This window comes from Podarcis vaucheri (assembly GCF_965113315.1).
Source record: "Podarcis vaucheri genome assembly, chromosome: 1".
In the NCBI taxonomy this organism is placed as follows: domain Eukaryota; kingdom Metazoa; phylum Chordata; class Lepidosauria; order Squamata; family Lacertidae; genus Podarcis; species Podarcis vaucheri.
Genome location: NC_138759.1, coordinates 65,792,669 through 65,820,133, shown reverse-complemented (window position 1 = coordinate 65,820,133; position 27,465 = coordinate 65,792,669). Strand labels below are relative to the sequence as shown.

Below are 27,465 nucleotides of genomic sequence, written 5' to 3'. Positions count from 1 at the left end.
TTCTGCTATAAGAAACATGGCACAATGACTCTGTAATGCTTAACGGATACAAGTGCTACTCATTGACAGCCACTCCCTCAATGAAAGGTGGTAGGGCCAGCAGAGCTTTAGCAGGTTTCATCTCCACAAAGTTGAATGCAAACTACAACAGCCATGATGCCATGTAAGTGGGAAGAAGATAATTTCCCCACTCCTCTTTTTAAAGAAATTCAAAATTTGTGAGTTTCAGCTGAGGAAAGGATAAAGGTAAAGGGACCCCTGACCATTAGGTCCAGTCATGATCGACTCTGGGGTTGCGGCGCTCATCTCGCTTTATTGGCTGAGGGAGCCGGCGTACAGCTTCCGGGTCATGTGGCCAGCATGACTAAGCCGCTTCTGGCGAACTGTTTCTGGCGAACCAGAAACAGAAACGCCGTTCACCTTCCTGCTGGAGCAGCTATTTATCTACTTGCACTTTGATGTGCTTTCGAAGTGCTAGGTTGGCAAGAGCAGGGACCGAGCAATGGGAGCTCACCCCATTGCGGGGATTCGAACTGCCGACCTTCTGATCAGCAAGTCCTAGACTCTGGTTTAACCCACAGCGCCACCCCTGTCCCTGAGGAAAGGATACATGGATGCTTTTCTAGATTGATCTAGCATAAGAGATGTGACATACATGAAGGCTAAAATTCAGACAAGAAGATGGAATTATTATTTTTATCACGTTGGTGGGAGGTGGATAGAGGAAATATGGGAAAGGAGGTTGTCTGAACCAAATCACAGTGCAATCTGTTGCTGCTATGGTGGCATTCTCCTGACAGAGCTGAAGTAGTATTGCTGTTGGTTTAGGAAGGCCCACCATCCTACAGACAGGTGACTTGATGACAGTGAAGTAAAAGCCCCACCCCACCCCTTTGGTGCTTCTGTTTCAACACGAAAGAATATAGCTGACACAATGTCTTGACTGCAATGTGAACATAAGAATGATCAAAGAGCAGTTAAACAGGATTCCACCGGCTTTGCTTTGCTGAAGCAGAGAGATCCTGCTGCCTCATTTGCCACCACATACATGTACTCACGTCCACATCAAACATTTCCTTCTGGGAAATATACTGCAAGAGGATAATTAAGAAGAACTATAATTGCTGTTGGTTGGGAACTTAGAGTCTGTATGTTTTGCAAATGGGGTATATCATAATCTGTTCTAATTGCATTACTCTTCATTCATGCATGAGCCGAATGAAAACACATCCATTTCCCTCAGCATATGCACCGATTGCTGCAAGTTCAAGGAGAAATGCAGAAAAACAAACAAGCACTACCCAATTCAGTCAAAACTTTCTTCTATCAAATGGGACAATGTAAGGCAACAGGCATGTATACTATAGGTTCACTTAACTATTCAGAAATTAACACCACTTTCTATTGCCAATATTATCCTCACCATGATGACCTTGAAATGTCCACTTCACAACACAGAGAATGCTTTTGGCAGTGCTTAAGGGGAAATGGGCTAAAAGTCACTCTAATTGTATTCTACCTCCAGCATTAGAGGCAGGGCGCCTTCAAATATTAGTTACTGTTGCACTATGGTCCCACTTGTGGGCTCCCCTTGAGCATCTGGCTTAGCACTCTGAGAACAGCATAATGGACTGAATTGGCCTTTGGTCTGATCCAGCAGGGCCCTCCTTGTTAGCAATTCAAATCCATAATAATACCCATATTTTTGTTTCTAAATTCATCATAGTTAAACTATCGGAGGAAAGCCCTGTTTTCACTAAGTCCACTCTCTTATGTATAGAAAAGCTGTGTCCATATATCCTAGCACACAACAAAATCCAGGATAGCACTATGCCATTAGCAGCAGGCCTGATTCTCTCAATTTTTTGTGTTGTACATAAATCAAAGTGAGAATAATAGGCTTGGGAACATGGCAGAAAGATACAGGGCACGTGGAAGTCTACAAAATGATGGCAACTAAAAGCGATAAATAGGGTGTGAAAAGATACACCATATAGTAGCCTTCCAAACCTCTTGCCCTCTAGATGTTTTGGACCAAAAACTAACAGACCTGGGGGAAAGTGTTGGCTGGGTCTGAGGTGTTGTCATTCCAAAAAAACTGGAGGGCACCAGATTGGGGACTGATTCAGCTTTTTTTCCCTTTTGGTGACAGAATAAGTTGTTAGCATGCAAGGGAGCCCTGAGTGCTCACTGGAAAGACAGATCCTGAAGCTGAGGCTCCAGTACTTTGGCCACCTCATGAGAAGAGAAGACTTCCTGGAAAAGACCCTGATGTTGGGAAAGATGGAGGGCACAAGGAGAAGGGGACAACAGAAGACGAGATGGTTGGACAGTGTTCTCAAAGCCACTAACATGAGTTTGGCCAAACTGTGGGAGGCAGTGGAAGACAGGAGTGGCTGGAGTGCTCTGGTCCATGGGGTCATGAAGAGTTGGACATGACTAAACGACTAAACAACAAATGCAAGGGAGGAAATTCTTCCAGGGGTTTAAAAAAGAGAGAAAGGGGTATTGCTGCCTGTAATCAAATAGCCTAAGGATTTCTTTGTTCATTTATATATTTCAGATCAAACTAACAATCAAGATGTACAAACTTTCTTTTAGAATTCCAACTTGCCTAAATCAATTGAACAAGTTAAAAATAATTCAGCATCCTGTTTTCAGTAGCCAGTCAGGTGCCTGTGGGAATCCCAAAGCCAGCAAATGTGTGCAGTGCCTCTCATAATGGAGACAGTACCCAGCCTTCATGGCTAGTAGCCCTTGACACACACCAGTTTATGCACTGCTTGATTGTAAAACAAAACCAAACCTTAAAGAGGTCAACAAAAAGTTAAAAATTCACTGGCCCCAATATAGATGATTGGTTACATCTCTCCATTGTGAGCAGTGTCCATTTATTCCTACTCTCTCCTTCCTGTTGTTTAGCCAGTTACTGATCCATAAGAGGAACTTTCCTCTCGTCTCTTGATTGCTAAGCTTACTCGGAAGCTTTTGGTGAGCGACCGCATCCAAAGCTTTTTGAAAATCTATGTACACAGCGTCAACTGGGTCACCTCTAGCTATATGCTTGTTGGCACTATAAAAAGGTTAGTGAAACAGGACTTGAGTTTTACAGAAGCCATGCTGGTTCTGCTTCAACAAGGGTTGCCATGAAGACTTTAAGTGGGGTAGCCTGGAATTTCCTGGATCCTCCCTGGATCCTTTCCCCTAAAATTGGTTTTAAACCGGCTACTTTCAAATCCTTATGTATAGAAGCTGATCCTTGGAACAAGTTACATATTTCTCTTAGCAGATAAGCAATTTCACATTTGAGTTCTTTAAGAACTCAAGAGTGGATGCCATGCAGATCTGATGAATTGCCAGTTTTTGATTTGTCAAAAAGGGAACTTTTTCTCGTGTTGCCTCTAAATGCCTCAGTTTCTCACACTCCCTTTCTCTGAAAGTTAGCTCAGGCAGAGTCTTGGATCTTCCACCGTGGAGACAGATGCAAAGATTTCACTCAGCTGCACTGCAATCTTCTTTCCCTCCTTTAGTGCACCTTTGACTCCCTTGTTGTCCGAAAATTGAACTGCTTGCCTAGCCAGTTTCCCATTTCAAATATATTTCACCTTATTTTCACTGCTGTGGCGTTAATGTTTTAGTGATATGCTCCTCAATTATGATTATTTTTGCATCCTTTATTGCCCACCTGCATTTCTTTTGCCTCAGTTTTTGTTCCGTTTCATTCTCATTTGGGCAGGAGTTGGAGGAAGCCTTCTAGGCTCTAATAGTTTCCTGTACTCTTCTCGATGTTACCTGTCCCTTAAAAAAAGGGAAACGTTGGCAGCTATGGTCCTGACATTCTCTTCACCTCAGTGGTTTTTTTCCCCTGATCTGCAGAACACATTATAGCTTCTATTATTGTGATGTTGAATAACATCTGAACATTTTAGAGAGATTTGACCCATATGACTTCCCCTTTCAGTTTCCTTTTTTTTTAAAAAACCCCAAAACTCTCCTTTTAAAAAAGAACCCTCTTTTGAAGTCAAAGAAAGTGGTTTGGTCTGATTTTATAATATTTTCTAATATGGAAAAAGAGCAAAGATGATCCCCATGAACAGTGTATAGTAGGTTTTGGTTGATGTGGGTTCTCCTTTCCTTTCCATGTGATAAAAGGATTTTTATTTTTATGTATAAATTTTGTAATATATTTGCACTCAGTCAACTCTGAGAGAAATTAATACCTGCTTGATGTTTTGGATAAAGTATACAGTGCAGTAGTATTGTTTAATTGGTTTGGGTCCTTTCCCCTATAATTATTGTCAGTTTTGTTTCATGTCCCCACCCCCTTTTAGTTTCTTTTCATGGATGGCTGACAATCTGATATTGTTCTGTTTGTATGAAGATTGTTTTGACAGCTGTAATAATTTTTCTTGCCTGCTTGCTTATTAGAAATTTAATGAAGATTATTTAGAAAGCAAAAATATAACCAAAGTAATCATTCTCATCCCTTAGGTATGATCAGTGCTTTTTTCAGGGGGTACGCAGGGGTATGCATACCCCTAAGTTTGGGGCAGTATTTCAATATGAGTAGGAAAATGAGAGCACCCCGAAACATTTTTTTTAGAAAAAAGAGCACTGGGTATGATTCATCCTGAATCACATGCTCCTCAACTCCCATCAGCTTTCCTCCAGCAATCAGTTTAAAAGCTACGTTGCTACCTATTTGATTTTGAGCACCAACAGTCTGCTGATTAAGGCTTCCTCGGATTGAGTGTCAGCTATAATTTCATTATTGACATTGGTGTGCCTTGAGTTAAATGAGATTCCTTGTATACCCAATTGCTCACTTGCCCAAATGAGGATTCCAAATATGATCAATTGTACGGTCTGAGAAGAATGTTAAATAACCGTTCCCATCAAAATGCCACTCTTAAAGAACTTTTCACGCCATCTCTACTTGCCCCTCTTTCTCCCCAAAGTGATGTTGCTAAAGGGCAAAACACATCTTCTCAGGAGCCTTAGATTTAAATGCATCTTGGCTGACAAGCCACATCTCTCCATGTCAGGTCCTGCTCTGTCAAACTGTCCTCCAGTTATCAAACGTACCGCAACATTATTCATGCTGGCCAGCATGAATCACCTGTCGTGACTGCTTTACAATTTCAAAAGAAAGGTGGCTCTTACAATATATCCTGTCCTCTTTCCTAAAGTTCAACCTTTTTACTATTCAATCATTTTTTTAAAAAAACAAAACAAAGAGCAGTGGTGATTTTACAAGGAGCAATATTTAGGAATGGAATTTTTTTGAAAGTCTCAATGTCAGTCTTATCGGGGTAGACTTCCCCCCTTTAATTCCAGCCCCTTTCCTTGTTCTCAATGAGAAGTGAGTAATTCCTTGGTTCCACCAAAACAATCCTTATATAATATATGCATTGGTTTAACATTTATAGAATCATCGAGTTGAAAGGGTCCAACCCCCTGCTATGCAGGAATCTTTTGCCTAACATGGGGCTTGAACCTAAAATCAACCCCTCTTTCCAGGGAACTCTGAGAATTGTAGCTCTGTGAAGGAAATAGGAGTCTCCTAACAATTCTCAGGGCCTTTAACAAAGTAAAGCCAACAGTTTAAAGAGGTATCATAGAGTGTATGGCGTGAATGTGGCCATTGTTCCATGGAGAACAGAAGTGGGTAAGAGGTCTTACTAGTATAGACAGATGATGGCAAGGGAGGAGGAAAGCTATTCTACTTAGCACTTGTAGTTTCTGAGAATGCTCTGGGCTGACTTATTGTCACTACAAGATATTGTGAAGACTTACAGCAGCAGCTGCCTGTAGCTCCCTGGAATGCCAGAAGAAGCAGCCCAGGACAGTGGTGTCAGTAGCAGTGGGTCTTCACCAGCTGCTACCTCCTGCCACCAGGCCTCAGTCCCAGCTGAAATTAAGTCCCACTGATATAACTCTAGACTTGAATTTGGTTGAATTCTGGTGCACTTTGGCCTTTAAAGTGCTTAACGTTTTGACTGAATTGCATCCAATGTTCTTCTAAAATAAAATGCCCTATGTGAACTTGAAGGAAGTGCTTTCAAGAAAAAATCAGCTGAACATTAAAATGCGGCCAAATCCTATATTAAATAGGTAATAGCCACTCTCTGACTTGAGAAAGGTTCTTTACAAGCTGCAATAAAGAGCATGAAATCACTACAGGACTCCGAGTATATTTCAAAAATAAAAGTTCTTTTCCTAGATTTTTCTCACTGAATCCAACAGAAATCAATTGTGTTTAGAGAGCTTTCTTTAAGCCATTTGAAGGTATGTGTGGGTTGCAAATGCTGAGTATCTGCATATTCTCATTGACAGCTTTTGTGGTTTGATTGGTATTTTGATGGGATGGATCTGATAGTTTGAATAGTTTAAAGGTATTTTATCATTTAACCTAAGTTTCTATGGGGATCCTAATGAATTCACTTGTGCAGTGGACATTTGCCAAAGCACCGAAACACTGAAGGGCACATCAATTAAGAATGAAAAGGTATGAAGGCACAAAATGGATTGCTGGCAATCTTAGCATATTTGTTTCTTCCACCAATCACTGAAGTTCTGCTCCACCTAGTTCAATGATTTTCAAACCTCTTGCCCTTCTAGAAAAAAAGGGGTGGGATTTGGTTCAGTACTGATAGGGAAAAAAGGATGAGCATATTTCCAGTATGGCAATGCAATATCCATTCAGAAAAGATGAGCAGAAAAAAGGAACAGCTGCTGCAGATGACACTGGCAGCTGGCTGCCCTGGATAATGGCAGAGGTCTCTGCCATTAAAAAAACAAAAACAACAGATCATGAAGTCTCAAGATTGAGAGACTCAATGAACAGAGGATGCTTTATACTAGAATTGTGCATTAGTGACCTAAAACATTCGTAGCAGAAAAGAATGAATGGATTTATACACATACTGTATATGCATTTAACTGTGAAGATGAAGAACTGGTACATAAATATATTATTTCAGGTCAGAATTAAAATAATATAATAAGAGAGGTCTGGAGATGTCAGAACTGAAGAAATCATTTTTGGGCTGACCCAGAAATAGAGATTCAGAGACCATAGTAAGGTACATTTATTATTTTAAATTATATTCAGTTACGCTTCCATCTCTAATTGTTTAAACAAAATGAAAACTGAATTGATGGGCAGTGCCATGGACATGGAACCAACCAAAAATTCCCAAAAGATTCACACTAACATATAGCACCTCAGTAAGCATGCATCCCACAGCATGGGTGTTCCCCTATTCCAAAACAGATAACACATAATCCAGCTGTAATTCAAACATCAGAGGTCACCAGGTTGAGGAAGGGTGCCTTTTCCTGGAGAGTCTAGGGACTGAGTTTGGGATTCTTTCTGGGCAAAGTCTGTGGATGATCACTGAGCTACGGCCTTCTAACTGTAACTAGAATAAGATAAACTGATATTTATTTTTTGCAAGCAATTTTTAGTTATGAAATGCTCTTGAATATTCCCCCCTCTCCTTCAGATGTAACTGCATTCCTTCATCTGAATCTAAGTGATTCTGCCTTGAACGAAGACAGCTTGGTAAGTAGGTTTTTAAGACAGATGGTATCATTGATCTGTCTCAAGGAGGACCGTTAATGAAAAACATATTGCTAAAACAAACACTTGAGATGAAATTAAATGCAAATAGACACAAAATATTTGCATCACACTAAGTGTGTTTTGTTATATCATTAATTGTCTGTTGCGCAAATGTTTATAATGAACTTTCCAGTTCAGTTACCAAAGACCAGCAATCTGTTGTGGACTGAGCAAATTAAAAAATATCTTGTTCTGCTCTGTTTCAGTTTGCGATCCAGAGGTTTTGATCTTTAGCACCTCAGATGAAATCAGGCCAAGCCATTTTAAAATCTGCCTTGTTCAAGGTGAACCTACTTGAGACTTATAAGGAGGTGTCAACGTGGCACCTGTGGGTGGCAGTGGTCCCTCAAGTACCTCCTATGGCACTTGTGAGCAGTCTTAGTACATATCCCCTCAAAAATCCACAATGTATGTGAGGAAGCTTGCTCTTCCTGCTCAGCTCCTGTTTGAACTGGCCCAACCTCTGCTATATGGAACATACCCCCTTAAACATGTCCACATTTCTTTGGAATTAATGACTGGACACCCAACCCCAACCCCCCTGCAAAGAACTTGTCTCTATAAGCAGGCAAGGCAGTTGTCAGCAAAGCTCAGATGGTGACAGGAGAAGAAGAAGCAGGCATAGAGAGAGAACAGTTAACAGTGGAAGGCAGAGAGGATGGGGAGAGCAGCTGTAATCTGAGCTCTGAACAAAGGGGAGATGAAAGACAGGGCCATAGTGACAGGCTGCTGTGTGAGAGCTCCAATAGTGAGTCAGATGTTGGAATGCAGGAAGCATTCTCTCCCAAATCTCGTAGACAAAGCCATAACAGCAGTGGCTGATGTAGTTGGTTCCCCTCCACATGGTGTGCGGGGGGGGGGGGGTAAGGAGTAATGGAAGGTGAAGTCTGTACCATTTTGTGGTCCTCCTGTTCTTGTAAACGTGGCAGCGATTTTGTGTTATGCCATCCACCCATAGCAGCTATTTCCTGTTATGCCAACCCATCATGGCAGTCATTATATAAATAGCACCGACAATACTTTCTCAAAATGGAAAATGTGCACCTTGTTTCCATGCCAATATTTTCCCGGCTTTCATGGGTAACAATGCTATGCTGGGGAAGAGTTACCTTGTGAGCATCCATTTATGCTATTTCTTTGGTTCAGGAAGGAGTTGCACTGCAGCACTTCCCATGCTGTGGAGATAAGGAAGGACACAAATTGTGATTGTGTAATGTGCAAAAAAGGAACTTATTGCTCCCAATTCCTCTGTTAAAATGTATGTGCATGCCGGGGCACATGATGCACACACATGCACTCTCTCTCACACACACGTTCTGCTTCTGAGAAGTCAATTTGTTTCAAAATATATATCACAATAATAAAGCTTGTGTGTGTGTGTGTGTGTGTGTGTGTGTGTTGGGGGAAGGGTGTGTGGCTTTTCTGTGAACAGAAATAAAATGCTTGCTTAATGAATGACTTGCTATGAAACACTCAAGTGGTAAGGTACAAAGCCATGCAAATGAAGGAAGGATATATAAAAACTAAGTGTGATTGAAGATTTTGCTGAATAAAATGTTCAATGACTTAGCATCTTGTTTAGTTTTCCTAGGTATTCAGCAAAACCTAATTAGAAGGAAAGGTGTTAATGGGAAACAGGCAAGAAATAGAACTCGTGATCAGAAGTGATGCTTCCATTCTATGTTCTTTATCAGAAAACATTTTTTTTTACCTGCTTAAAAAACCTCACCATCCCTTCCTAAAGCTGCCCTCTTCTTCCCAGAAGCAAAATAAATGTTACATTAATAGCATTCTTCCTTCTCATGCAGGAGCAGGACCATTTTATGCTACAGTATTTATAAATGCACATAATAACTTCTTTGTGTTAGCAGCTCCCCTCCACTTTTTTTATAGGTCATCTGAACAGTAAGAGGTTCTGAGCTTACACTTTCAAAATATAGATTAGAGGTAGAGAAGAGGTGACTGAAAAACTGAGGGCTTCTGAAGAGGACTTCAGATGACCCAATTTCCCAAGTTTGCAATCACTGCATGGTAGGAGCCCTGTAAAAGTGGAGAGGAAGGTGCTCCAAAAGGGATAAGCACTTTGACAGGTATTCAATTCAGAATATAGCCCCTTTCACAGAACAAACCATGACTCAAAAGCAAGTCCCACTGAATTCCAGGTAAGTCAGTCTAGGTAAGTGAGTCATTTGGGTGTGTCAAATGAATATGTGCAGGCAAAGTGCTGGTGGCACTGCAGCGGAAGGCTCCTCACCCCAACCTAGAAATTGGCTTCAGTGTAAATAGGCTTGTTTCAGATATTCACAATAATATGCGTAGGTTGGGAGGGTGGAGCCTGCTATGGTGCTGCTACCATCCCTGCCTACACACAGTTGTTCTTCATAGCTGAAGAACTGAAAAGGTCTTAGACTTTCCATAATCAGTGTTATGGGTTTTGCTTTAGAAAAGCACATATTTCCCTCCTCCCTCTTTAAAGAGCATATGGGTAGGAGTGAAAAATAGCTGTGTTCAATTGCGAAGGTTTGTTGTAAAAAGAAAAAGAGAGATTGTTGAAGCAGCAAAGCAGATTGCAAAATGAGAGCTGCCTTCATATTGCAGAACTGAAAAGTGTAAGTTGTAATTTCACTAGCTGGGTAAATGCTCTACATACAAACATATGCGCATACACACACTCACTCCATGCCAAAGAAATGGAATCATTCTTAGATGCTCACTTGGGATCATAGGACATGGAACTCTTTGCTTTTGATGGGCAAGGAATGATCTGAGTGTTCAATACCCCCAGAATTTAGGAAAGTTGGTAACAAGCTTGCAGAGACAATGGGAGACCTGTCAGGTAAGTCAAATGTATCATAGGAAGAGGTTCATGCAATGAAGATATACAGAGAAGGACAAATTATATATGCATTTGTATGATAATACTAGAAGCATGTTGATTGGAAGGACGCATGCACAAGGCTATGACCCATAAACATAAAATCTTATCTAAGGGTAAGTAATTTTGTTGGGTTTTGGGTACTAGGAGTGAATGAATAAGCCTATCCATTGGGGTAGTCAACTTTGTGCCCTCCAGATGTTGGTAAAGTACAACTCCCATCAATCTCAGCCAGCATGGTCAATGGTCAATGATGGTGGGATTTGTGATGCATCTGGAAGGGCGCTGTTGACTACCATACGTGATGAAGAGCCACAACCATGCTACTCCATCCCTCAAAGGGACAGATTGGCAGAAATGAAGCAGAAACACAGTAGCCAGTCGATGGATACTCTGAGTCCCCAGTTTTCTCTAATCTTGTGAAGTTGTGTGGCATGCTAACAGACATACACTCTGGTATTTAGTGGGTTAAATATTACTGAGAATGTCTTAACTAGAAGAACCATTTAGCAATGGAATGCACACTGCCTCATTTTAGAATACTGTGACCATCAGATGTTTATCTTCTTTTTTTCAAAAAGAAAATGCTGCTCAAGGCAATCCTTGCAGGATTTTTGTCTAAAAATTGAGACTGATTCACAAGTCACCACTTACATGCCCAGGAAATTGCCTGTAGGTATGTTTAAGCATTCTCCACGAAAAAGTATAATGTGAATAAAACGTACAGCTGCTTAAAAGTAATTCTTCGAGTGTGCATTTTCCGCTTGCCAATAACAGCAACGCATCTTAGATATAAAATAGTTGTAATGAAATATAATGTATATGAAATATATACATTAATGTATGAATACAATGAATGAATGAAGTAGAAATTAAATCAGGAATTTGCTAGGGCAGAACCCTGAAATTTATGAATCTCTGCTTATTCTTCATTGACAACTATGACTATTCTCTTTCTTCCTGGGGTTAAAATATAACCAGGAGCTGTATTTCTAATTATGGTTCATGCTCCAATTTTACAGTTATCCATTGCTGATAAACGGTAGAGAAATTTATAACATAGAATAGATAGAGCATTCATGGGTTTTGTATTTATTCATGTTTTAAAATATGCACCACTTCTTTCAGCAGTAGAGAAAGGGAGAGAAAATATAATGAGCTATGAGCAGACACAGGAACAGTTGCCCATGCTTCTTTTAAAATATTAACACCTCCTTCCCTTCAGTAGGACTGAAAAGCTCTTTGAAGGGTGTTCTGGAAAGTGTGAATGTACTCTTTCACCACTTCATCAATGTCAACTGCATTCTTTCTCCCTTTTGAATTACCCCACAAGAGAGCTCTAGGATAACTTTCATTCTGTTCACACATTACTTTTTTCACTGTTTATCTTAGCTTCTCAATGCTTGGGGACCACAAGCCTGACCAAAATCTCACCTTTAGCTCTGCTCTTTGGAAGACTGAAACAATGCCCTTCTGCAGTCTGCATTGGTGGAAACAAGACAGCTTCTACATCAATGAAGAAATGGGCATAAACTAGACACCCAAAAGGGCAATATTCATAAAACAGTAGAAGAGTGTTTTGGCCCTACACAACACACTCATTGGTCACCTTGAAATAGCCACTCTGGAATGAAGGAACTTCAGAGGGAAGCACAAGCATGAAGTTGCCCAATTATATTTTTTACAGAAATTCAATTCTATCACCTGTGGCTCAGATGACATGACAGGTTTTTATCCTGCTACACGTGTCAATAAGTTCACCAATGTCAGACGCTTTGTGCTATCACCAACAATACTTTGTTAACGGTCATTGCTAACTGTAACTATTTTCCATTTACATAATTGTTATTATGTGTTCAATGTGCATGCAATTTCTCTTTGACTCTTCTGCATTCTGCCTCCCCAGAACCTTATGTATATATACTTGCCAGTTTAGAATTACACTTTATGAATCTGATGAAGTGGGCTCTACACTGCTAAATCTTATGCCATAATAATTGTGTTAGTCTTAAAGGTGCTACAAGACACGTCTTTTTTGCTGCAACAGGTCAACTTATATGCCTTGTGGAAATTGCAATTCTTTCATTACCGGAGCATTTTGAAAAGGGCTACCTATTTCCACCCAGCTGAGCAGGGTTTAAGGATTTAAAAAAAAAAAAAAAAAGCTCTTTTAAATTAAATTGAAAGCCTGATTTTAGAAAACTTCTAAATATACCTACTCTAAACATGCCAGAGGGTACGAATGGCTGAATCTGCCAATTTCAGTCTCTTTAAGTTTTCCACTCTTATGTTCAGTTCTCCACATTTCCACATCAGTTTGCATTGAAAGAAAGAAAGAAAGAAAGAAAGAATCAGGAAAATTTGCCAGCATTTTAATGCACATCTAATAGCTACATTTTTGTATGAAATCTAGCCCAATAGACACATATTGACAAGCAATTATTATTTGTTTGGGAATTTCCTCAAAATTGGAGGAAGTATGACACAAACAAACTCGGAAACTCCTCTGTCGAAATCTAGCTAGTACACTTTTGCATAGCAGTGGCCTGGCTTCAGAACCTAGCTTAGCTTTATCTAACGTGGTGAACTCCAGATATTCTGCCTTCTTTCTTACAGTACTCAGGGATGATGGGGGTTGCAGTCCAAAAGCGTTTCAAGGGCACCAGGTTGGGGAAGGCTGATGTAGCTCAACATTTCACAGCTTAGGGCTCACAGAAACGGTGATGTTTGCAATTTTGTAAGAGTGAGTTACTAACACATGTCTTACAATTATCTGGCTCCTTTATGGACTGAATATATTAATCTGCTTTAAGATCTGCTGCTGGCGTGAAATCCGGATGTCTTTCTTGCTAGTATATTTAGCTCCATTTGTGTTTTCTCTCAGGCATTTCCAATCTGAAGACTCCTGTTCTTTCCCTTTCTAACTTCCAACTGCCTGGCTCAAGTTGCATTGCATTATGGAGCTGCCTGTCTTTCTTGCTTTATTAATCACTCCTTTTATTTTGTGAGAGCTTTTTGGGAGTACCACAAATGCCATCTGCTGAAGCAAGAGTGTGTGAGTGCGCCATCTTTTTCCAGTGCTGTGTGAAACCCTCACCGTTTCTTAGACTATCTGTGTCCTCACCTAAGGATGGAAATAAGAAGATGCAAGAGGGCACACCTAGAGATGGCATCTCTCTAGTGACTCCAGTACATGTTTGACTCTCAAAGTGATGCAAGAAGAGAAGGTAGCCTAATGACACGATCCTAGACATGTACATTTCCAGTCAAGGGAACACAGTGCCACGTGGACTAGCTACGCTAGCTTGCAAAAGGAGATTGCCAGGCAATCCAGGAGATCCAGAATATGCTGTGCATGCACAGGAAATTTCATGTGAGATTGTTAACCTGTGGTTGCTTACCTGGGAGTAAGCCCCAGTGGACTTGATGGGGCTTGCTTCTGGGTAGATACTTATAGAATTATACTGTTAGGCTGCAATTCTGTGCACAGAAACCTTACTGAACAGAGTGACACTGACTTCTGAGTCAATGCTTTTAGGATTGTACTGCTAAGGATTTTCTTTTTCATTCCAGAGCTGATCAACTAGCAAAGAGTTGTTGAAAAGGGAAATGATGTACAGGTGTGCCCTCTTTTTCTTCATGGGTCTGTAGAAACGGATATATCAGGGATGGGGACACTGTGGTTCTCCAGGTATTGTTGGACTTCAACTCTGATCAGTCCCAGCTAGCCTGAACAATGGTCAGGGATGGTAAGAATTGGGGCCTAATAATACCTAGAGGAACACAGGTTGCCCCCCCACAGCTGATATATCACCACCAGGTATTTCTGTCTTTCATGGCCCTCCTAGAAAAACACTCTATTTTGAAGCTCAATTTGATACATGTCACTGTTATTCATCTATAACTTTTGACCCATAGAACTGAGCAGCTGTGTCTGATCCTTGGTATTTCTTCTGTTTCTCAGTTTCAAGGATTTGGTATATATTCTTTTTTAATTTCTCCCACCCTCTTTTCAGAGTTGTGAACATGCACATTACATATTATCATTTTTGTGTGTGTGGACACACTGCATATCACCAGGGCAAGATTGTTTGAACCAGTGCTTTTTTCTGGTGGGACACAGGGGTATGCATACCCCTAAATATTTTGTGAATCTAAGCCTCTTTGAGGGGCAGTATTTCAATATGAGCAGGAAAATGAGAGTACCACCAAACATTTTTTAAAGAACAAAAGCACTGGTTTGAACATATTGCAGCAATCTTGGTCCAACTGCACTGGCTGCTAACTAGTTTCTGGCCCCAATTCAAAGTGCTGGGTTTGACTTAAAAATCCTTAAGTGGCTCAGGACCACAGTACCTAATGGGCTGTCTCTCCCCATATGAACTGACCTGGACCCAGTGATCAGCATCTAGGGCCTTCCTTTATGTGCCCGTCCACAAGAGATCCAGAGGGTAGCAACACAAGAAGGGGCCTTTTCTGCAGTGGCTCCACATTTGTGGAATGCTCTGCCCAGGAAAGGACACCTGGTACCCTTATTACATATCTTCAGGTGGCAAGTGAAAAATGTTCCTCTTCCACCAGGCCTTATGCTGATTAATATCCTATACCATTTTAAATGTGTTTGTGAGATGGGCTGGGGTAGGGTTATTAGTTTGTGCTTTTTTGTACTTGTTTTTATTATGTATTTTGTGTTTGTATCTCTTATTTTTATGTTGTGAACCACTCTGAGATCTATGAATGAAGGGTGGTATATAAATTCAATAAAGAAAATAAATATCCAGATTTGGGTTTTTCCCAGCACATATCTTATCGTCCTTAATGTGTCACTCTTTTCAGTCATGTTTCTTAGGCTTTTTCAGGGACCTGTGCTTCTTTTTATATATGAAAAATATCATAGTTTTCTCTATAGAAAAATGGCAAGCTCAGTCTGCACACAGAAACACACACACACACACACACACCAGTTACTATTCTCCTGCCTCCCAAATATATTGCTTGCATTAAATCAAATTGGATTTCTTTCTGAGTCTCTAGATCTCCTCTTAATGGGAAGGCTAGAGATATCAATTTTAAAAACAACAAATTGTGTAATTATTATATAACTAACACCTCCAGGCAATAGGTGGTGCTGTTCCAAATGACTTTGTTTTTCTGTTAGAACTTAATGAGGCACACTTTTTCATACAAGCAAGACAAAAATTCAGGAAAACAGACAAGGATCAAGCAAAAATGTAAAGAGACTGCATATTATAATAAAAAGTGATAAGATGATGCAGTAAAAACTCACACCTTCTTCCTTTAAGCTATAAATGTGAGAACTTGCATACAAAGCTTGTGGAGAGATGTGTGTAAGTTCCACATATATTTGAAACTTGCACAATATGATTATCTTCCCAGTTTTTCTTTTTTCATACACCTCACCCCCTCAAAAAAGAGGGGGCTGCTATCATATGTCTACTTACCTGGGAGTAAATCCTACTAAACTCCATGGAACTTAATTTTGCACTGTTGCGAAATTGCACCATTGGCGAACAGAGGACTCATTTTCTCCTGAATCTGCACAATTCCCCTATCTTGTCTTTCTGGATCAGGCATTTAAATCTGCATTCAGGCAATCGCTTACTACTACTACTACTAATAATAATAATAATAATTTATTATTTATACGCCGCCCATCTGGCTGGGCCTCCCCAGCCACTCTGGGCGGCTTCCATAGAAACCAAAAATAGAGTAAAATATCACACGTTAAAAACTTCCCTGAACAGGGCTGCCTTAAGATGTCTTCTGAATGTCAGGTAGTTGTTTATCGCTTTGACATCTGCTGGAAGGGCGTTCCACAGGGCGGGCGCCACTACCGAGAAGGCCCTCTGCCTGGTTCCCTGTAGCTTTGCTTCTCGCAATGAGGGAACTGCCAGAAGGCCCTGGGCGCTGGACCTCAGCATCCGGGCAGAATGATGGGGGTGGAGACGCTCCTTCAGGTATACTGGGCTGAGGCCGTTTAGGGCTTTAAAGGTCAGCACCAACACTTTGAATTGTGCTCGGAAACGTACTGGGAGCCAATGTAGGTCTTTCAAGGAGTGAGCCCCATTGAATTCAAGGGGAAATGCTACTAAGCAGACTTGCGAAGACTTGCACTGTCTAGCAGCTTTCTCTACTTCCCTGCCCTGCCAATGCGCCTCTGTTTATGCGACTGTCAGAGCTGGGGAAGTCATTGTGCATAGACCTCTGTGCAGGTGGCTTCCCCAGATGTTGGAGCTCTGAGCAACAAGGTTCCCCTCCTCAGATTTGCATGGTGAAGGCACGCCCCAGAGAAGCCTCATCCGCTTTTTACACACTTTACCTCCTTCACAGGAGCAACGAGTGAAGGAACCTTCTGTCTCAGTCAAAACTACCTCATAGCATTGTTTGAAAGAAAAAATGGCACAGCAACTCCGTCAATGGAACAATTTCCTCCCTGTGTAAATAGTATCCTCACAAGAGGGGTTATCCTCAGGGCTGAAGCACATAAGTAGACCTACAGGGTGCTCTTCACATAAATGTAACCTGTACAATGTACCCAAATTTCAGTCAATTACTACAGTTTAGTTACCATTTTTCTCCTGGAAACAAATCTTTTTACCTTTGGCCTAAAATGTCCCAGAAAAGCATTGAGTTTTGCCACTGGGGTGCATTTGCTACCCCAGCCAATGTTAGTGAATTGGGATAGCAACAACACCCTATCGTTTTTTCATAGGAAAGTGGTCAGGGTACAGTTAAGAAAGGTTCGGGGTGTGAATAGGTTGGCGCAAGCCATGTAATGTTGTCTTGGGACATTTCTCTAACCTTAGGATGGGTTTCTTAATGGGGTTAGAAAAACTTCCATTTGTTACTATGTTATCTTTTGTACACACACACACACACACACACACACACACACACATTGTAAACCTCCCTGTGATTCTCTATGAACAACAGTATAGAAATTTAATAAATAATAATGATAAAGGAAAGAAAGGGTTACATTCCCACTCCATGCCTGCTGTAAACTGATAATGATATGCCACCCCCACCCCCCGATTATAATTGCATTGAAGCAATTTGTATGCTAAAATCAGACACATATTTCATATCACAGTTTAGTTTTGCCCTGGAGGAAGATTGCCACCGTTTAGTTTCTTGCAGGAAGGATAAGATCAGAAAAATGGTTAATAAAGCATCCATCATCCATACACATCTTTTTCACAAATGCCAAGTGACATGTGCCAGTGACTCTAAGAAATAGGCTACATTAATGTTTAAATAGTGGGCACTGGGAAACCACAGCTCAGGAGTGGATTATGTATGAGAAGTAACACAGTAAGTCTGTCAAAAATGGCAGCCCTATGTCAAGTGTTGGACCGCTTACCTCATCTCCTGACATCAGAAGGCTGAGCATTTCTGTGCCTCCACCAACTAATAAAATATATTGCATGTTTTTGTGTGTGGGGTTTTTCCCTTCAGTCTTAGCAAAAGGCTTCCATTTTCACCAGCAACCAATATTTCCTTTAATGTAGTTCTGCTCAAGAATTAACAGCTGAGGGCCAGAACTAAATATAGTAGTAAGAAAATGAAAAGAAGGCATTCCTGGCCCGATACATTTTGCTGCCTGAAGTGAAGGACAGTAGTCTTTCTGCCACCACACACAAAAAATCCACATACAGAAGCTGACAAGACTGGCAACTGAATGCTAGCTGGCACTGGGGTAGACAGCTCTGTCCTCCAACATTTTGCAAGTATTACTTGCTCTCACAGATTGGCTATCTGGGGTAGCTGCCTTACTCTGTCAAACGAAAGGGCTGGCCCGCTCTAAAGATGAAGGCAAGGAGGAGTGAAAAAGGAACATTGCAAGGGCAGAAAGCTAGGACTAGCAGAGATGCTGACAAGCCTGAGTGGGAAGATAACATCTGATTATATCTCAAATCCTTACAGAGTGCATGAAGGACATTTTTCACACACAAACAATCTTGATAAGAGCTGTTTGTGCCATGTGTGAGTGCTGGCAATGTGAGATGGGAAGTGGGAGAGATCCATTTTTTAAAAAACACACACACAACAAAACTGGATGTAGCTAAATTCCAGTCAATGCAGGCTTTGCATTTATAATACAAACAGATTTCAACACAGACAGATTTAAGCCTCACATGCAACAAATGTCCCTAAGCAGGCTCATCTCTTTGTCCCAAATGTCTGAGGCACACTTGGCTGTGAGAGATGGCTGTCTCCATGGCTGTGGAACTTCCTATCAAGAGCAGGCCTGATTTGCCCCTTCCTAAATGGTTCTGCATCAAATAAATACCTTTATTTGGAGAAGCATTTGGCTCGCTTTTAGCTTAGTATAAATGATATTTTACACTAGAATGGTCACATAGTGTTCATTAGTGTTCCCTACCTTTTTTGGCATGAATCCTACAGAAAATTACTAAATTAGTTCCACGCTGGTTTTGGTCAAGAGTCAAATCCATAGGCATGCCAGGTGAATGACTTTGGATGCAGCACAGCTAAGGCTGACAGGGCCAGCCTGCCCAATGAGGTGGACCGAAGCAGCTACCTTGGGCAGCAGAATCCTGTGGGGCAGCACCCCCAAGGGCACCTTGCCCACCCCTGACACTACCACATGACCCCAGTAAGCAAAGCTTTGGCGAGGGGCTGGCACAACCCCATTTGTCCTCAGGTGGCAAAATGGGACGGGCTGCTTTTGAAGACTCAGCACTCTGCTTTGGTTGCTAATGCCAGTGGGAACACTGATGGCAGTAGATCTCTACCTGTGGAGCTTTAGGGTGGCACTGGGGTGGATTACTATATCCAGCATTCAGTAGAGGTTCAAAGGCAGACAGGTTCTACCATTAAGTTGAGTGAGGCAACCTCAGGTAGCAGTTGATAGGGGGCAGACTCTCCCTCTGTTGGAGAACACAGTATCCTCCTGAACCTTCTAAACTAGAATGTTGCCCTCAGGTGGCATGGAGAACCCTATCTCATTATTAATGTGGAAATAAGATTCAACTGCTAATCTAGTTGGCTTCGAGAGCCAGTGTGGTGTAGTGGTTAAGAGCGGTAGTCACGTAATCTGGGGAACCGGGTTCGTGTCTCCGCTCCTCCACATGCAGCTGCTGGGTGACCTTGGGCCAGTCACACTTCTGTGAAGTCTCTCAGCCCCACTCACCTCACAGAGTGTTTGTTGTGGGGGAGGAAGGGAAAGGAGAATGTTAGCCGCTTTGAGACTCCTGAAGGGGAGTGAAAGGCGGGATATCAAATCCAAACTCTTCTTCTTCTTCTTCTTCTTCTTCTTCTTCTTCTTCTTCTTCTTCTGTATGTGGGTGGATGGGGGAGACATCTTGCCCTTTGGCTCAGGCAGCAAAATGTCTTGGGCCAGCCCTGGCTACAATTACTCCGTAAGAAGCCATTCTACCCCCACCCACCCCCACTTTCTGGGTAGGGTGTGGGGAGAGTGATGTGGAGACTTTATTTCTGCCTAGGATTGGGAGGCTGAGCATCAGAAATTGCATCCTGCCAGAATTTTTGCAATAATGGCGTAGTTAAATCTTATTAGTGAATTATTATTTGCATAGTTCACACCTATGTATATCAACATGGGTATTATATTCTCCTCCATAAATGGTCTCAAATACACTTGAGTGGTCAGTTTAATGGTTCGGCATTAGTGCCATCATTGCTATTTCATTGCTAAGGAAATGGAGGGAGCAGAAGCTGGGGCAGTTTTAGCATGATAAGTTATAAATGTAGTAACAAAAAATATGATTAACAAAACAATAATACATTTTTATCATGAGGTAAAGTAAGATTACTTTTAATTTAATAATAATCCAACCTTAAACATGTTTATTCCCATGAGATTGCATGCTTCAAATTGTAATTTGGTAGTCTACTTTGGTTTTGTGAATCTTTTGGAAGCCTTTTGACACAGGGATTAGAGAATCTCATTTATTGATGCAGTGTACATTGTTCTTTTGAAGCTTATGCAAGACCCTAATCTTTATCTTTTTAGTTCTCTGACATTTATACCGGCTTGTATCCAACAGTGTCTCTCAACTGACAGTATGGCTTCCATCGGCAGAATGAGAAGATAAATAATCTTCAGATAAGTAATTTCCAGAAACTACAGCCCTACAGGCCACCCCTAAATCTGCTCCAGAGCTTTGAGGGATCTCCAAGAGCAAATTTAGGGGTGCAGTGGGGCAGCGGAGTAGAGAGGGAAATAGCTGAAAATTGCTCCCATTCTGTTGACAGAAACCTTACTGTCTACTGAGCAAAACTGTTGGATATACTGAATTTACAACCAGCTCCCAAGGCAACAGTCTGGCTAGAGGTTAATAGACTAGCATTGTGACTGTCCTTGCTTCTGTTCTCCTGCTTTGAGCAGAAGAGGGATGAATAAAAAATGGAATGATTGGAACATTGACCTAACAGACAATGAGGGGCTTTATTCTGATCTCCTTTACTTCATGTGACCCCTAAAATCAGAACCAATTCTAAAATAATGTTCTCCTTCTGCAGAAGCATACCTGTGGACTTCTGTCAATGCCTGATTGCAGAGCCTACTTTCAAAACCCACGGGGATTCTATACTTTGATTTAATGTTTTCCCCCACATGTTTTACTTCAAAGAATATTCTGCCATTATGTACAGGCTTAATGTGAACCACAGGCCAGTGAAATTGAAGTCACAACAAAGGGTGGTATCATAATAAAGAGGGTGCAGAGTGTTATTTAGTTAAGAGATAAACCTGTAGTCCACAGGATATGTCCTTCACAGGCAAGCCTTAATCTCCATACCTTTATTTAGGGGCAATACTGATCATAGGGATGCCATGCCCTTCAACATTTCTCCGATAATAATTAGGGTGTCCCATTCCATAATGATAATTTTACTATTTATACCCCACACATCTTACTGGGTTGCCCCAGGCACTCTGGGCAGCTTCCAACATATATAAAAACATAAGAAAACATTAAACTTTTTTAAAAAACTTCCCTATACAGGATTGTCTTCAGGTGGCTCAGGGATTGGCTAACTCCATACACTCCAACATTTATCCAGTGAAAGTAGGGACATCCTAAGGAAAAGCGGGACATTCTGGGATCAAATCAGAAAGAAGGACAACTTCTCTGAATCAGGGACATCCCAGGAAATAGGAACACTTGCAGGGTCTGGGATGTAAATTCAGAACACCTTCACTTACATGCACAATTACATCACTCACAAATGTCCTTATGAAGCTACAATCGTAGCAACATTTTTTCCTACTATGACAACGATTATTCTTACATGACTACTACCGCTCTTCAACTTCCAGGCAGGTGCTTGCTTCTCTTAAATCAGCATTGAAAAAGCTTTCACAGCTATTCTAGCACACATTGTCAGTTTGGTCTCACTGATAACGGGAGGTGAGCGAATGTGACAAGGGAGAAGAAAGGACAAGATCAGTCATGACAGTTCCTCCCTCTGTGCAAAAGCAGGCCATCTTGCCATAATAACCCAAGGAAGGAAGGAAGAGGTGGCCAAAGATAGCTTGGTGATAGAACAAGGGTACCCATGTCCGGCAGAGCCCTTAGTTAATACTAATTGGTGGTCACAGCGTTTTCCAGGTAAAACTATTTCAGGAACAGTTGAGCAAAGTTATGACAAATCAGTTTCTTTTTGTGAGATTCCATGTTGCTGCCTTTTCCTGGAGTAGCTGTGCAGCTGTCTTAAGGGATCAGCACTGCACTGTGTTTCTGAGGACCAAATTTGACATGACATTAGTTGAATGAATGCAATTAAGGTGTGTTTAAAAAAATGTAAATAGCAGCCATGACAGAAGACAGATAATCATCAGCAATCTCAGAACTTGGTGTGTGTGTGTGCGTGTGTGTGCGTGCACGCACACACGCATATGTGTGGGCAAGGGAAGCATAATTCTTTGGCTTCCGGCCAGGGTCTTGTATGAACATGCTGTTCACATTTTTAAGGAGTCCCCCATTTGCAACAATGACATGCTAATAGCAAGAGTTTGGATTTGATAGCCCGCTTTATCACTACCCTAAGGAGTCTCAAACAATCTCCTTTCCCTTCCTCCCCCACAACAAACACTCTGTGAGGTGAGTGGGGCTGAGAGACTTCAAAGAAGTGTGACTAGCCCAAGGTCACCCAGCAGCTGCATGTGGAGGAACGGGGACGCGAACCTGGTTCACTAGATTATGAGTCTACTGCTCTTAACCACTACACCACTTTTGTCAGGACCGTGGCAGGGAAACAAAGAGTTGAACCTTCCTTCCCCACTCACATCCCCTACCTTACAGTCCAGCCCACTTCCCAGGCTTTCCTGTGGCTAGTACTTGCATACGAAAAAAAGTGTACATTAATTGCATCCAGTCAATTAACATCATGTCTAGTTTGACCTTGAGATGCAATCGCAGAGAGCTGCTCTCTGCAGTGAGAGATTGCAACCATCAGTGATTTACTGTATTCCCCCCAAAAAACCCACCCCTAAACAACCTCTGGAAATCCCCCCAAAAAAGGTTAGAAACTTTGGGTCAGCCTCCCCCCCAAAAGCTCCACAACTCTGGGTCATTTTCTTAAACTGTACTCCCTCCAAAATAGGGGGTGTCTTATACACGGAAAAGTACGGTAATATCTGTCTTCATTTCTGGAGACAATAATATTATGTAGACAAATATATGATTCGACAACTAAATAGTGGCCAGAGCATTGGATTGAAATATGTAAAATCTAGATATGGATCCATGGGCTGCCATGAAGTTCATTGGGTGAACCTGAGCACGCCACTGTCTCTCAACTCAACCTACTTCACAGTTTTGTCATCAGGCTAAAATTTCACTCTGAGTTTCTTGGTGAAAGAATGGAAGACAAATTTAATAATTGATCCATGCACAAATAGACTTGCAGTTTTTAAAAATTCTGTGAACCTGAGTGCAAGTTTTGAAGAGGGAAGGATGTTTGAAGGGCAATCATATAGATATATATGCTACTTCACTATGGAGGGAAACAAAATCCCATTTGCTAGTGGTAAGAATACTACTCTCTGACTTCTTGGAATGCAAGAGATGGTAGATACTAAAACTGTGTGCTGACTGTAAAGCAGCGATGTTGCATGTATAAAAGCACACAGAGAAGCATCAAGGTTAACAATTAGCAATCTTCTATTATTTAATGTGTAACACAATGCAATCTGTCCTAAAATTCTAAGGATGTGTTTTCGAGTCAAGATGTTGCTATCTTTGTATTTACTTACCAAACACCCCGATGAAAGGAAAGATGCCACTCAAATTCAGGCAACAGAAGTGTACCAGTAAAATTGGTTCATTTGCAAATTGTTACTTAAGATGCAGGAAAGAAAATTGCTATGCCACAAGCAAGATACTTCAGAGCTGTTGCTGCTTTAAAAAAAAATAAGGATTATGCAATTAGCCGCCAATTAATTCTACAGCAGAAAGAAATCGTTTTTGTTCCCAAGGCTTGTGTATTAAAATGCAGATACACTGGTTTGGTAAAAATGGGACCACAATATGTCTCTCTTTTATCCACAGTTGTTCTTTGGAATCTAACAGTAGGAAGACATATCTATCTCCAGCCCCAGAACCTTAGGCCCATAGTGTGCTGCGCATGATGTGCTTAAATCCAGTTGCACCTAAATCATATAGAAGGCAGGGGTTAGGGTTCACTTCAAAGGTGAACATGTGAAGAACACTGCAATCCTATGCACACTTCTGGTTCTGCAATCCTATGCACACTTCTGACACATCTGGTCCAGAGGGAAGTGTCAGTGAGACTTCTGGTTAAATAAGACAAAGACCGTGGACTTAGTTCAGTATGTATGTACAAATTACAATTCCCAAAACATTCCTTATTGGTAGGAATGAGGGATACATTCAATTTGGTTAACATTTTAATGTTAACCTGCCCAATTTGAATTTCTAAAACAATATATGAAATGAAATTCAACCATCTTTTGGAAGCCACACACTTCTCTGAATTTCGCAATGCAGTTCTCCATTCAAAAAAAGTGTACAAAATGTGTATATTAGAGGAGAGTGCATAAAATGTATATATTCATGAAAATTACATATAAAATGTGTAGAATTAGGGGTCATTGCTTGCAAAAATGTGAATATTGGGCAGCGTTTTATACAAATAGGAGAAATGTGAATTTTCGCGAGGACACTTTAAAAACAACGACAAGCTCATGTGGAAATGTGGCAAACTGAATTTAAGAATGAACAAATAAGAAATCGAAACTGACAGATTTGGCCATCCTTGATAATGGCACACCATGCTTATAGCTGTTCCTAATCTGCAGGGTACTTTAGATACACTCTGGGTGTAGTAAGGTTACCATATTTTTTTCAGTGAATCTGGGGACACCTTTTAGCTTCAATGGATTTTGTATGGGGACTGATTTGTAAATCCAGGGACTGTCCCCAGGAAACAGGGACGTCTGGTAACCTTAGGCTTCAGGGAGCAACACCTCAAATCTGCATCCATTTCTTCCCTTTTGTTATGGCTCTGCATACATTTCTCCCCTTCCAGATGCAGCCATGGCATCGCTCTCAGCTCCTTCATCCTTTATCAATTTTAACTTTAGCCTGTGTCAATAGGATCTTGGATAAAACGAGTGAATGGCAGTCCGAGCATATCCTGATTTGTTAGTTGCAATGCTTCCCTTTCAAGACTAGAGCAATGGATGGCAGAATGTGCTTCTCATGAATACTTTTGTACACTCTGGTAGTGGCACATTCTAAGCCGAATCATCTGAGCAAGGCACATGGAAGTTAAATATGGAGGATCTGAGCTCACTGCAGTATCCTTGGCTAAAGGATATTCAGGTTCATGCAAAATTATGTATGGGCATTCTACAACTGCAGGAAAGAACACCCTTTTGTGTCAGTAGGTCAAATTTAAATGCTATAAATATTTGAAACTGGTGAGCTTGTAAGCAGCCTACCTTGTCATTAAGGCTAAGCCATGAAACCAACCTGTATTCCTGCTGAAGTCTTGACTCTTCAGATTGTTCAAAGCCCAGTGACATGTTCAACTCATGAACTGAACTCTCATAAGACCAGTTGTTTTGATAGTCATCAATAACACATGTTGCAAAAGTGCCATGTTCTTAATTCTAATCGAGCAAACAGCCTGCTCTAAAAATACCTTTTGGACAAGTTTTAATTTCAGGTATGGCTTTAGCTCCCCCTGGAATCATCACACATTCTAAAACTGTTTTGAAGGAAATGGCAGTGACAGCCGAGTAAATGCAGCAACATTAGTACATCATAAATGCACTGCAGACCTCTCTTTCATCCATGGTGAAATTGTAGAGTGCATGTGTGCACATTAGCCTACTTGGCTTACCTTTGACTCTGTCTCCATGAATAGGTTTCATGTCTTATTATTGTAACTTAACACTATCATCAGGAGACAATATCCCAACTCCCATTTCACTTCAGACAGGTTGAACTGTTTGTACTGCCAATAAGGCTGGATATCCCACACCAATATCCCAGAGGGATCCTAGGGTATCTTGTTAATTTGCTGAATAAAGCTGTGAGAAGACAGGTGTAAGATGTCCCTGTGGAAATTATGAAATTCAAGAACACAACCTGTTCCCTGGGCTGCAGCCATTTTTAAATATGACACTCTTTTTACTGGCAACTCTGTTGGAGAGTAAACGGGATCCTAACACATTTTTCTTTGCCCTGTGTACTAAATTAATTGGGCAGTTTTAGAATGATCAGTGATCTCATTTGATCTTGGCTCTATGTTTTTACAGCTCTCAGTTTTGTTTTGTTTTGCGACCATCGATATTTATCCTGGCATTTATATTGCAATACATTATTTATTGTCAGAAACCTTGGAGGCTGATTTGGGCTGAAAGGCAGGGTAGAATTTTTGTGTTTTTGTTTTTAAGATAAAGAAACAATTGCAAAATAAATATAATGAGCTTCTAAATACCTGTTCATAACATTTATGTGCTGCAAGGTCAAATGAATACTTTTTTGGGCGTTTGAGAGAGAATATATTTATCCCCAAAAATGTAAAAATGTCAGAAGCATTTCAGAAAGGAAAACAAAGGATTGGAACAAGAGTTCCCATGTTGAAAAATCTGCTTATGGATGAAGGAGTGTCAGTGGCGGACTTGGGTACTCTGGTCCCCTGTGCAAGGCCAAAATTTGGTACCCATTCCAGCCCTCACGCTGCCTTCTCAAAGGCAAATGAGGAGACTCCCGGCCTTGAGAAGGAGGTGGGAGGACTCAAGGTACTGTGAGAGGCTCATGCCTCCTTCACAAAGCCCAGACCTTTCCCTGAAGGCTCCTGGGATCACTGAAAACCTGCTCTGGAAGGTAGTGGAACTCAAAAGAATTTTCAAAATAAACGTATAACATCTAAGGAGGCATTATTTTGGAACAACATTGCAGAATAAGTAAATTAATCATAACTGCAAATATTAGTCAAGTTAAAATGTAATTGTTAATTTGCCTATTGCTTCACAGAACTATATAATAAATCACCAATAAATCAATAAATCAGAATTTTGAAGAGAAATAGTAGCTGAATGAAATGCAAATTGTGCTGGTATTCTAATAGGATCTTGCAATTTTGCTATATAATCAATGAATTCAGACCAAACGGAGTAAAATTTGCCATTTTGGATTGGTCTCCTAAATAATCTCATTTAGTGGTCAACTTTTGAAACTGCCAAACACAACAGCTTTTCATACAGCAATTCTATAGAGAAGCCCTCCAAATATTTCCAATATCCAGAGATTAATAGCCTTGTAGACATCAACAAAGATCCGACTAACATTTTACTTCCCCCAACTTTGTTTTGGTTGTCCCAAATACTCAGCAGTGCCAGTGGCAACAAGTCCTGTGATGTTATTTTGTTAATTTCAATAAACACAGATTGACAAAAGGAAGCTGCCTTAGGACATTC

The 27,465-nt window shown here is 40.9% G+C and overlaps 1 long non-coding RNA gene across 1 annotated transcript in view; it reads left to right on the top strand.

Annotated features, from left to right (window-relative positions):
- The window catches only part of LOC309527204, a 177,095-nt gene that overhangs the window by 24,366 nt on the left and 125,264 nt on the right, over positions 1-27,465 (top strand). Inside the window, exon 2 of the long non-coding RNA XR_014217133.1 lies at positions 7,509-7,567. This is a non-coding gene — a long non-coding RNA (uncharacterized lncRNA). The remainder of the gene's footprint in view (positions 1-7,508; positions 7,568-27,465) is intronic.